Source organism: Lolium perenne, chromosome 6 (assembly GCF_019359855.2).
Source record: "Lolium perenne isolate Kyuss_39 chromosome 6, Kyuss_2.0, whole genome shotgun sequence".
NCBI classification, from domain to species: domain Eukaryota; kingdom Viridiplantae; phylum Streptophyta; class Magnoliopsida; order Poales; family Poaceae; genus Lolium; species Lolium perenne.
Window position 1 is genome coordinate 101,597,118 of NC_067249.2, and position 11,074 is coordinate 101,608,191.

Genomic DNA, 11,074 nt, shown 5'->3' on the forward strand with positions numbered 1-11,074 from the left:
ATTTATTACAGTGGCAGTGGTCTTCTGCTACACTCAATTATATTCCTACTCCAATTTGTGATCCCTCTTTGTTTCAAGGAATGTTGTTGATTGACAGGAAATGGAGCAGTGCTTTCCAGTGAAGAATAGTGTGCCTTTGGACTAGCTCAGAGAGGATATGTGGGGGAATAATAATTGCAAGAGGCAGTTCAGGAAGGTGGCAAGGAAATTAGTGTTTTATGGGCAAGGGCACCATGAGGTAGATTTCACTTTTACCTGTTCAACTCCCTTTGTTAAGAAAAGATGTGGGAAACTCACAAGGAAGCAAGACACACCAATGTTTGATACTTCTGCTAGGCGCAGCACTGCTATGAATGATGGGTATAGACACAAATCCTTGCCTGACACTAGAGCTCCCCATGTAAGAAGAAGCAAGATCTGTTGGGTGATCAGTCAAACAAGGAGATCAGTCAAAAGAGGAAACCCAAGGGTGCATCAGGAAGGAAGAGAGCATACTGACAAGGAATGTGATGTTCCTCCAACTCTCATTCCTGTAATGCAAAAAGTGGGACTTGCTCTTGGGATTGAGGCTCAGGAACTTACCAAAGGAGAAGTTTATGGCTACTCCTGATGACAAAGCAACCCCATATGGTTCCAATGACTGAATTTCCTAGTGGAATTTCTTGGTAGTGGGGGGTAGCTTGCTTTTGGTACTTTGCAGTTCAGTGTCTGTTTAGTTCTCATAGTGTGAGGGTCATGTTAGTTCTTCAGTGTCTGTGTTTTCTGTGTGGTAGTTGTGGGGCAGTTATGTATTGGATCCTTTCCTTTTGTTGTAATGCGGAACCTTACCTAGTTGTGGGTCCTTTATTCTAATCTTATATTATGGTTTGTAATGGATAATGTCAGTACAAGGAAATGGTGTGTGCTTGATTTGACTGTTCGTGTCCTTAACTCTGAACAAATACAACTTAATGTGAGGGGGAAATAGAGGAAAGTCATTGTTCTATAATCTGTCTTCAGGAAACAAACATGGATTATTTTATCAGAGAATTATTAGGAAATTTTGCCCGAAAAGGTTTGACAATTTTGCATATTCACCTTCTGTGGGGGCCTCTGGGGATATCGTTGTGCTCTAGAATTCTGCTATATTTGCTAGGGTTTTGAGAGAAATTAAGAGATTTGCTATAGTCATTAGTTTCACATCCACACATAATTCTGATAATTGGACAATGGTTACAGTGTATGTGCCTTGTGAAGGGCTGGAAAGAGATGAGTTTGTTCAGTGGCTGTATAATTTGGTTATACTTGTTGACTCCCTCTGGATTTTGCTTGGAGATTTCAATTCCATTCGCTCGATAGAAAACATGAATAAGGAAGGAGGAGATATGAAATGTTTATGTTCAATGATATTATTGGTCATTTGGGTCTCATTGAGCTGCCTTTAAAAGGAAGATTATACACTTGGTAAAATATGCAAAATGAGCCATTGCTTGAGCAACTTGATTGGTTTTTCACAACCCCTGTCTGGACAAGAAAATTTGCAAATATTATGGTGCTTCCAATGGTTAAAGCTTCATCAGATCATGTACCATGTATGGTAACTATTGATACTGTTATCCCTAGAGCCAGGTTATTTATGTTTGAGAGCTATTGGGTGGATAATCCCTCATTTCTGGATTGTGTGAATAAATCATGGAAGAAAAATTTTCATAAAAATAACTCGGCTGCAATTCTAGCACATAAATTTATAATTCTCAAGTTAGATTTTTAAAAATGGAAGACTAGTCTTTCATCCATTAAAACCCCGATAGAAAACTGCAATAAGGTGATTCTTTCGCTAGACAATTTGGAGGAGCAGAGAGTGCTCACTAGTCCTGAATTTAGTTTTAGGAATATGGTGAAATTACATCTTGATAAACTTTTATCAGCTCAGTGCAAGTACTTGATAAAGAGATGTTATATTAGATGGAACAAGGTGGGGGAGGATAATACCAAAAAAATTCATGCTATGGCTAGTCAGAGGTACATGAAAAACACTATAGCCAGTTTAAAGTCAGATTTTGGTGAAGTCATTACAGATCATCACCAAATGGCTGGTATTGCCTTGAATAAATTTAAAGAAAGAATGGGCAAAGCCAAAGGAATTACCATGGGTTTTGATCTGGCATCTCTGCTCACTCCAGTTGAGGGACTGGATGTTCTTACTAAACCTTTTGAGAAGGAAGAAATGGATTTGGTGATAAAGCACATGGCCCCTGATAAATCTCCTAGGCCTGATGGTTTTAATGGCCTTTTCTTGAAAATGTGCTGGAGTATTATTTCACAAGATTTCTATAATTTGGCTAAGTATTTCCATGATGGAATTGTGAATTTGGAGAGTCTGGACTCTTCTTATATCACTTTGATTCACAAAAACAACTCTCCTGCAGTTATCAATGATTATAGACATATATCTCTTACAAATGTTTGCCTCGAATTTCTTACTAAGATGGCAGCAAAGAGGCTGCAAGAACATATCCTCAGATGTGTGCACAAGAATCAGTATGGATTTATTTGATCTAGAACTATTCATGACTGTCTGGCTTGGTCTTCCATGATGGAAATTAATGTTGATAGTGAGAGGATGGATAATCTTGCCCAGGGTTTTGGTTTTCAGATTGGTTCCTTGCCTTTTCCTTATCTCGGCTTAGCAGTTGGTACTTCTAGATCTTCGATAAAAGATCTTACTCCAGTGGTACATAGATTCAGAAGGAGGTATAACCAAAAAGTTTGATAGAATAATCATACAATGTCTTTGGAGAGATAATTTGGTTAATCCAAAACAATCTCTATCTTCTTGGAAGGTGATTTGTAAGCCAAGAGTAAAGGGTGGATTGGGTATTGTGGACTTTCAGAAAAAGAATGATGCTTTCCTTACGAAATGTTTACATAAATTCTACAATAAGGATTTTGAGGTTCCTTGGGTCAAGCTTGTTTGGGACAGTTATTAAGAATATGAGGTTCCTCATGCCTCTAAAGCATGTGGGTCATATTGGCAGAAAGATTTAATTAAGCTGATGGAGCAGTATAGAGGAATTGCAAATCCAGATGCTAAGAGTGGAGAAACAATTTTGTTCTGGTCGGATGAATGGGAGGTGGATATTTCTAGAATTCCTCTAAGAGATAGATTTCCCATATTATTTTCCTTTGCCAAGGATGATAAGATTTCGGTGAGAGATATGATTCAGATGCAAAACAGGGCAGAGGAGTTTCATCTTCCTCTCTCTAGTACGGCATATGAAGACTTTCTATTGTTACAAGGATGGTTGGATCGGGTTACTCTCCAATAGGTAGGCTTGGATACTTGGAGTTGTGCACGTGGAGAATATAAAACATATATTATGCCTCTTTGTATGATCATGTGATGGTGGATCCTCAGTTTCAAAGGATATGGAAGAGTAAATGTATTATGAACATAAAGAATTTCTCCTGGCTACTTCTTAGTAATAGATTAAATACAAAGGATCTCTTGCAGAGGAGACATTGGAATGTCACAGAGGATTATAGTTGTATACTATGTCCTGGTAACTATCATGAAGACAAAGATCACTTGTTCTTTAATTGTATTTTTAGTAGGAGAGTGTGGATTTACCTGCAGATTCAATGGGGAGCATTTGGAAATATGGTTCAAACGATAGAAGTTGCTAGGAAGCGTCTCATACATTTTTTTCTTCACAAAGGTGGTGGCTCTGGCTTGTTGGCATGTTTGGAAGATTCGAAATGCAAAGATTTTTGAGCATGTGCAGCCCAGGTTTGCGGTTTGGCGTCGAAATTTTATTGAAGACTTGTACCTCCATGCTCATAGGTTTAAGGTAGATAAAAAAGCAAAACTTATGAGTTGGATTTCCACACTTCACTAGTTGTACCTCCAAGTGTACCTTGCTGGACTTCTTCTTTCTTATTTTTTTTGTGATTTTCTTAGTTTTCTTTTCTGCTATAGCTCATAGCTTTGTTTTTAGTTAGTTTTGCTTTTGCTATACTGTTGTGGTGCTGGATCTTGCTAGCTTTTAATAAAAGGTGGGTTGTGGGGCTTCTGCCCTACAGTAAAGTGTCAAAAGAGAGAGAGAGAATATGAAATATGATTAGTTACCTCGTCCCTGCCTATTAGTCATTTCTGATACGCGGTACGGGCGGACGGTACGGGCGCATCCCTCCTGTACTGGGTGCAACCGCTTTGGGTTAAGGTGGTACATATTTTTTACTGCCGGGCGGTACGGTCGTATCCCCCCTGTAGTGATGGTCGCGTTCCTTACCGAAAATTTGGAGTTTCATCGTCGAGGTGGTATGGCCGGGTGGTACGATCTGGTTTGCCCGTACCGATGGTTGCTAAACTTACTGATGATTTCGACAAAACTTCCAATTTTTCTTCTTCGGGCCGAAGATGTGGTATGCGCGCGGGGTACAGACCGATACCATCGTACCGATGGCCGTTAAACTTACTAGAACCTGCGAAACTTTTAATTTTTGTGCATTCCTTCAGATGCCCTTGTACATCAACATTACCTCGAAAATGACCAAAGAAAAACAACATTATATAATATTTCAAAAATGCTCGACTGTATATTGATGACCCACAAGTATAGGGGATCGCAGCAGTCTTCGCGGGTAGTAAAACCCAATTTATTGATTCGACACAAGGGGAGACAAAGAATACTTGAAAGCCTTAACAGCGGAGTTGTAAATTCAGTTGCACCTGGAAACAGACTTGCTCGCAAGAGTTTATCAGTAGTAACAGTTTTATAGCAGTAGCAGTAGTGAAATAACAACAGCAGAGTAACCAAGACAGCAGTAGTGATTTTAGTAAACAGCAGGATTAAAATATTGTAGGCACGGGGACGGATAACGGGCGTTGCATGGATGAGAGAAACTCATGTAACAATCATAGCAGGGCATTTGCAGATAATAATAAAACGGTGTCTAAGTACAAAGCAATCAATAGGCATGTGTTCCATACATAGTCGTACGTGCTCGCAATGAGAAACTTGCACAACATCTTTTGTCCTACCAGCCGGTGGCAGCCGGGCCTCAAGGGAATCTACTGGATATTAAGGTACTCCTTTTAATAGAGTACCGGAGCAAAGCATTAACACTCCGTGAACACATGTGATCCTCACATCACTACCATCCCCTCCGGTTGTCCCGATTTTTGTCACTTCGGGGCCATTGGTTCCGGACAGCGACATGTGTATACAACTTGCAGGTAAGATCATAAAACAATGAATATCATGATGAAACAATAACATGTTCAGATCTGAGATCATGGCACTCGGGCCCTAGTGACAAGCATTAAGCATAACAAGTTGCAACAATATCATCAAAGTACCAATTACGGACACTAGGCACTATGCCCTAACAATCTTATGCTATTACATGACCAATCTCATCCAATCCCTACCATCCCCTTCGGCCTACAGCGGGGGAATTACTCACACATGGATGGGGGAAACATGGCTGGTTGATAAAGAGGCGTCGGTGGTGATGATGGCGATGATCTCCTCCAATTCCCCGTCCCGACGGAGTGCCAGAACGGAGACTTCTGGCTCCCGAGACGGAGTTTCGCGATGTGGCGGCGTTCTGGAGGGTTTCTGGCAGCTTCGACTTCTTCCCGTGCGTTTTTAGGTCGAAGGCAATAAGTAGTCAGAAGGAGGGCGTCGGGGGCCGACCGAGGCCGCCACACACTAGGGCCGCGCGGGCCCCTCCTGGGCCGCGCCGGCCTAGTGTGTGGGGCCCTCGGGCCCCCACCTGGCTTGCCCTTCTGGCTCCGCCAATATTCTGGGAAAATAGGACCTTCTGCATAAATTCCGAGGATTTTCCTGAAAGTTGGATTTCTGCACAAAAACGAGACACCAGAACAGTTCTGCTGAAAACAACGTTAGTCCGTGTTAGTTGCATCCAAAATACACAAATTAGAGGCAAAACAATAGCAAAAGTGTTCGGGAAAGTAGATACGTTTTGGACGTATCAACTCCCCCCAAGCTTAGCTTATTGCTTGTCCTCAAGCAATTCGATTAACAAGCGAGCGATAAAAGAACTTTCACGAACACATTTGTTCATATGATGTAAATATTCTCATGCTATGGCTAACACTTAGGCAGTTCATAATAAGATACATGCAAATAAGATCATCTAATAGCTATGTCAATCATGGAAAGGTACCAACAATTAATAATAAGCATCATGAATCATGTCTATAAGCAGGATTGCAATGTTCATAAAAGAGTATGATAAAGTGGTATCTCGCTTGCCCATATTTGATCAGCAAAACATAAATGCCCAGACACCTCTGAAGTTCATAGAAAGACTAGAAGTAGTGATTGTCAAAGATAAAAGCATCAAAGTTATACCACAATCAATCATATTTTGAGACAAGCATATTATACTAAGAATGACAGTTGTGCTCTCAAGATAGTGCTCAAAGAAAGGATGGAGACACAACATAAAAGTAAAAGATTGACCCTTCGCAGAGGGAAGCAAGGATTAACATGCGCTAGAGCTTTTCATTTCTAAAACAGGAGTAAAATTATTTTGAGAGGTGTTTGTTGTTGTCAACGAATGGTAATGGGTACACCAACTACCTCGCCAACCGGACTTCCAAGAGCGGCTCCCATGAATTATTTTTATGTTTATGTGGCACTCCTTCCAACCTTTCTTTCACAAACCATGGCTAACCGAATCCTCGGGTGCCTGCCAACAATCTCATACCCTGAAGGAGTGCCTTTTTATTTTAGTTTATTATGATGACACTCCCCCCAACCTTTGCTTACACAAGCCATGGCTAACCGAATCCTTCGGGTGCCGTCCAACAATCACATACCATGGAGGAGTGTCTATTTAGGTTAATTAATTTGGGACTGGGCATCCCATTGCCAGCTCTTTTTGCAAAATTATCGGATAAGCGGATGTGCCACTAGTCCATAATGAAAGTCCGTCAAGAGTAAATGACAAGGTTGAAAGTTAAACACCACATACTTCCTCATGAGCTATGAAACATTAACACAAATTGAGAAGCATTTTGAAGGTTTTAAAGGTAGCGCATGAGAATTTACTTGGAATGGTTTGAAATGCCATACATAGGTATTTATGGTGGACACTTTGGAACAACTTGGTTTTCAGGTGTTTGGAAGCACGAGCAGCGTTCCCGCTCAGTACAAGTGAAGGCTAGCAATAGACTGGGGAGCGACAAATCAAGAGAGCAGTCACTGTCATAATCATGCTTGCGGCAAAATAAATTAACGGAGGCATAAAAGTGATACAAGAACTCTGAAGCAATGTAAATCATCGAGGCTTAATTGACTTTTGTTCAGTCATATGCATGCGTGAGCATGTACCAAGTCGATATAAATGAATTATTCAGAGGAGGATACCACAATGCCATACCTACTTATGAATAAAACAATGCAATTAAACATCCACAACATGCTACTCATATTAATAAATTGGAGCTAAACATGAGAGATCATGAACTACTAGACTTTCTCAAATGACATATACCTCACATGAACCAACTAAGCATGCTCACATGGATGAGTATATGTACAAAAATGAAAACAAATAGAGTTCATACCAGCCTCTCACCACAATCCAATTGTCGTAGATCGTCATTATTGCCTTTCACTTGTGTAGCTTGGATAATATGAAATGAAAACCACGCTCCAGCCACCGAAGACCATTGAACTCAAGATGAACTTTACAAACCAAAGAAGAACAGCAAATATTTTTGGTATTTTCGAATTGGAAACAAGAACAAAAGGAAACAAGCAAACAAAGCAAAATCTTTTTGGATTTTCTTATAGCAAACCAACGATAGCAAATAAAGCGAAATAAATGCTAGAAACCAAAACAAACAAATGATGAAGAGAAACAACAGAAATATTTTTGGTCTTTTTGGGTTTTAGGAAAGAAACAAAGCAAAAACAAGAAATGTCAAACTAGAAAAAGTCACATAAACACAAGGCAGCAAAAATTCGTCAAACATGACAGCAGTACAGTACTCGATTTTTAAGAAATTCTTCCACTGCTCAAATCGAAAAGTTTTCAACTAATGAAAGTTAGATAACAACCTGGGAAACATGCACAAAAATTGGCTTCGCAAAATACCGTTCTGGCTATTTTTGAGAATTTTTTCGGTAACAGCCCAGAATCTGTTTTCAGGCAGCACTTCCCCAAATATCATCTCCCTCTCATTAGAAAACCACTCAAAATAACTAAACAAGTATATACAAGTATCCAGCAACCATAATATGCAAAGAATGAGTGATGCCGGTATACCTTCCCCCAAGCTTAGGCTTTTGGCCTAAGTGGAGTTCAATCCCATCGTGCCCATGAAGTAGCATCTCCGTAGTATGACGAAGATGGATCATATTCCGGGTATGTGCTAGAAGAAGCACCCGGATACGTGACGGTGTAGTCGTAGGAGGGCTCGGCGTCCTCGGAGTCATGCTGCTGGTGGAAGTCTTGTATCTTCATCTTTTCCTCCACCTCCTCCTTAGAGCGCGACCATGGTTCCCTGTCAATACTGAACAAATCTGGCTGGGGAAAGGAATTTCCTTCTCATCCCCATCAGCAAACAACATTCTATAGACCAAATTATCTGGAGTGGAATCAGCGGTAACAAAATGATGGCTCTTCATAGCAACAATATCAAGCCTCCTAGGAGTTAATGGCACATCATTAGAATCAAGAGGAAGTCTTAAATGTGCTAAAATGCGCGATGCAATGGTTCCTCCAAAAATAGGCCCCCTGTTAGACAAGCGGCGAGCAATAAGAGAACCTAGATGATAAGGTGTCTGTCCAGTAAGTGCAGCAATCAAGAAAGCAAGATGGTAGCTAGAAATATTGCTAGTGTTCTCCCTACCAAGAATGCTAGTAGCAATGTAATAGGCGAAATACTTAATGGCGGGGAGTTGGATGTTTCTTATCTTGCCACGCTGAATGGTGCGACAATCATCATTAGCGATCCCTCGATAAAGCTCCAACAAGACCCGGGGGTTGTCCTCAATCCTCCTTGATGTACCTACAGGGGCAATATCCAATGCAACACAAAATTCTTCCAATGTCATAGTAATGGGATCACCATAAATCTTGAATGCAACTGTTGGGCCATAGTGCTTGTTGTGGAACTTGAAGCTCTCAACAAAGATTTTAGTGAGCATGTAGTATTGCTCCCTTTCATCTCCCACGTAAGCGGCTAGGCCCGCCCTATTGACGAGGGTGAAGAAATCATCCAACAAACCTGCATTTCTCAGAAAATCATAACATGGGAAAGATGAAGCATTAGGAGCCCCATTGTCTTCTTCGGGCGCGAAGCTTGGCGAGATGACATCCTCATTGTAGGATCGCCTGAATCGGGTGGCGGTCCTAGAGGGCCTTCCGGTGCTGGTTGTCTCTCTCTGAAACACTTCTCCAAAGTTGAAATTATCCATCTTCCTTTTCTGAAATTTTTCAACAAACAATATAAAATTTGATTTGGTGACATATAATCAAGGGGAACTACTATAGGAACTTGCTAGAGTACTAATCATGCATCAAAACTAGTTTATACAACTTAGAACAAGCATGCAAGCTCACTAAACATGTTACCTACAGCAGCAAAATATTCAAGATATACTCAACCAAACAAAATTCTACTTGGATAATCGGAGGAGTCACATACCGGAGAGCAAATGTGCCAAATTTCAGACAGAAATCTGGGCTGAGCAAAAAAATCGAAAAATCCTGAGCTCTTGAGCAAAAACGCGAGTGAGAGAAAGCTGGTGTCGATTTTTTCGGGAGAGAGAAGAGTCTGGGAGGAAGAGATGCTAAAGTGGGGCAAAGGGGGACCCACACGCCAGGGTGGCGCGCCCCCCTTGCTGGTCGCGCCGGCCTGTGGGGTGCCACCCTGGGGTGCCCCACTAATCATCCCCAGGTGCTCCCTGGTGCATTTTCGAAATATAGGACCAACGGTATAATTTTTGTGAATTTTTGAAAACTTTGAAAAATGCACATTTCTGGGTATTAAATTTATTATTACTGGACAGGAAAAAATTTGAAATCTCTAATTAACTAAGGAACTTTGCAAATCAAAAGTGCTACAGCAAGTAGAACAAGTAGAGGAAGAAAGAGATGTTGTTTACCTCCTCTATGCATATAAAAAGTATTTGTTAACAAGGTTGATCAAGTCTTGCCACCAAATAAATTTTACATAGCATATGAAGAAATAAACCTCAAATCAATCATGTTACCTTGAATTGTATTGATATGGATCCAATCATAAGATTTTGATAACCTTCTTTAGGCTCATATATAGGACAATCGATAGTTCCAATTTTGATAGTTCTCACATTAGAAATAGTATTAACTCCACATACTTTATCAATCCTCTTGGGGAAATAGACGGTATGCTCCTTATCATCAACATTGAAAGTAACCTTTCCTTTATTGCAATCAATAACAGCCCCTGCGGTGTTAAGAAAAGGTCTCCCAAGAATAATAGACATGTTATCATCTTCAGGCATTTCCAACACAACAAAATCAGTTAATATCAAGCAGTTATTAGTAACTTGAACAGGAACATCCTCACATATACCAACAGGAATGGCAGTAGATTTATCAGCCATTTACAAAGATATATCAGTAGGTATCAACTTATCTAAATAAAGTCTCTTATAAAGAGAAAAAGGCATAACACTAACACCGGCTCCCAAGTCACATAGAGGAGTTTTAACATAATTATTCTTAATAGAACAAGGAATAGTAGGTATACCTGGGTCGCCCAACTTCTTTGGAACTTTGCCATTGAAAGAGTAATTAGCAAGCATAGTGGAAATCTCCTCATTGGGGATTTTCCTTTTGTTAGTAACAATATCTTTCATGTACTTTGAATAAGGAGGCAATTTAATAGCATCAGTCAAAGGGATTTGCAAGAATAAAGGTTTCATCCAATCGCAGAATTTATTATAGTGTTCTTCTTCCTTTGATTTTAGTTTCTTAGCAGGAAAAGGCATTTGCTTTTGCACCCAAGGTTCCCTTTCATTACCATGTTTCTTAGCAATAAAATCTTCTTTAGTATACTTTTTAT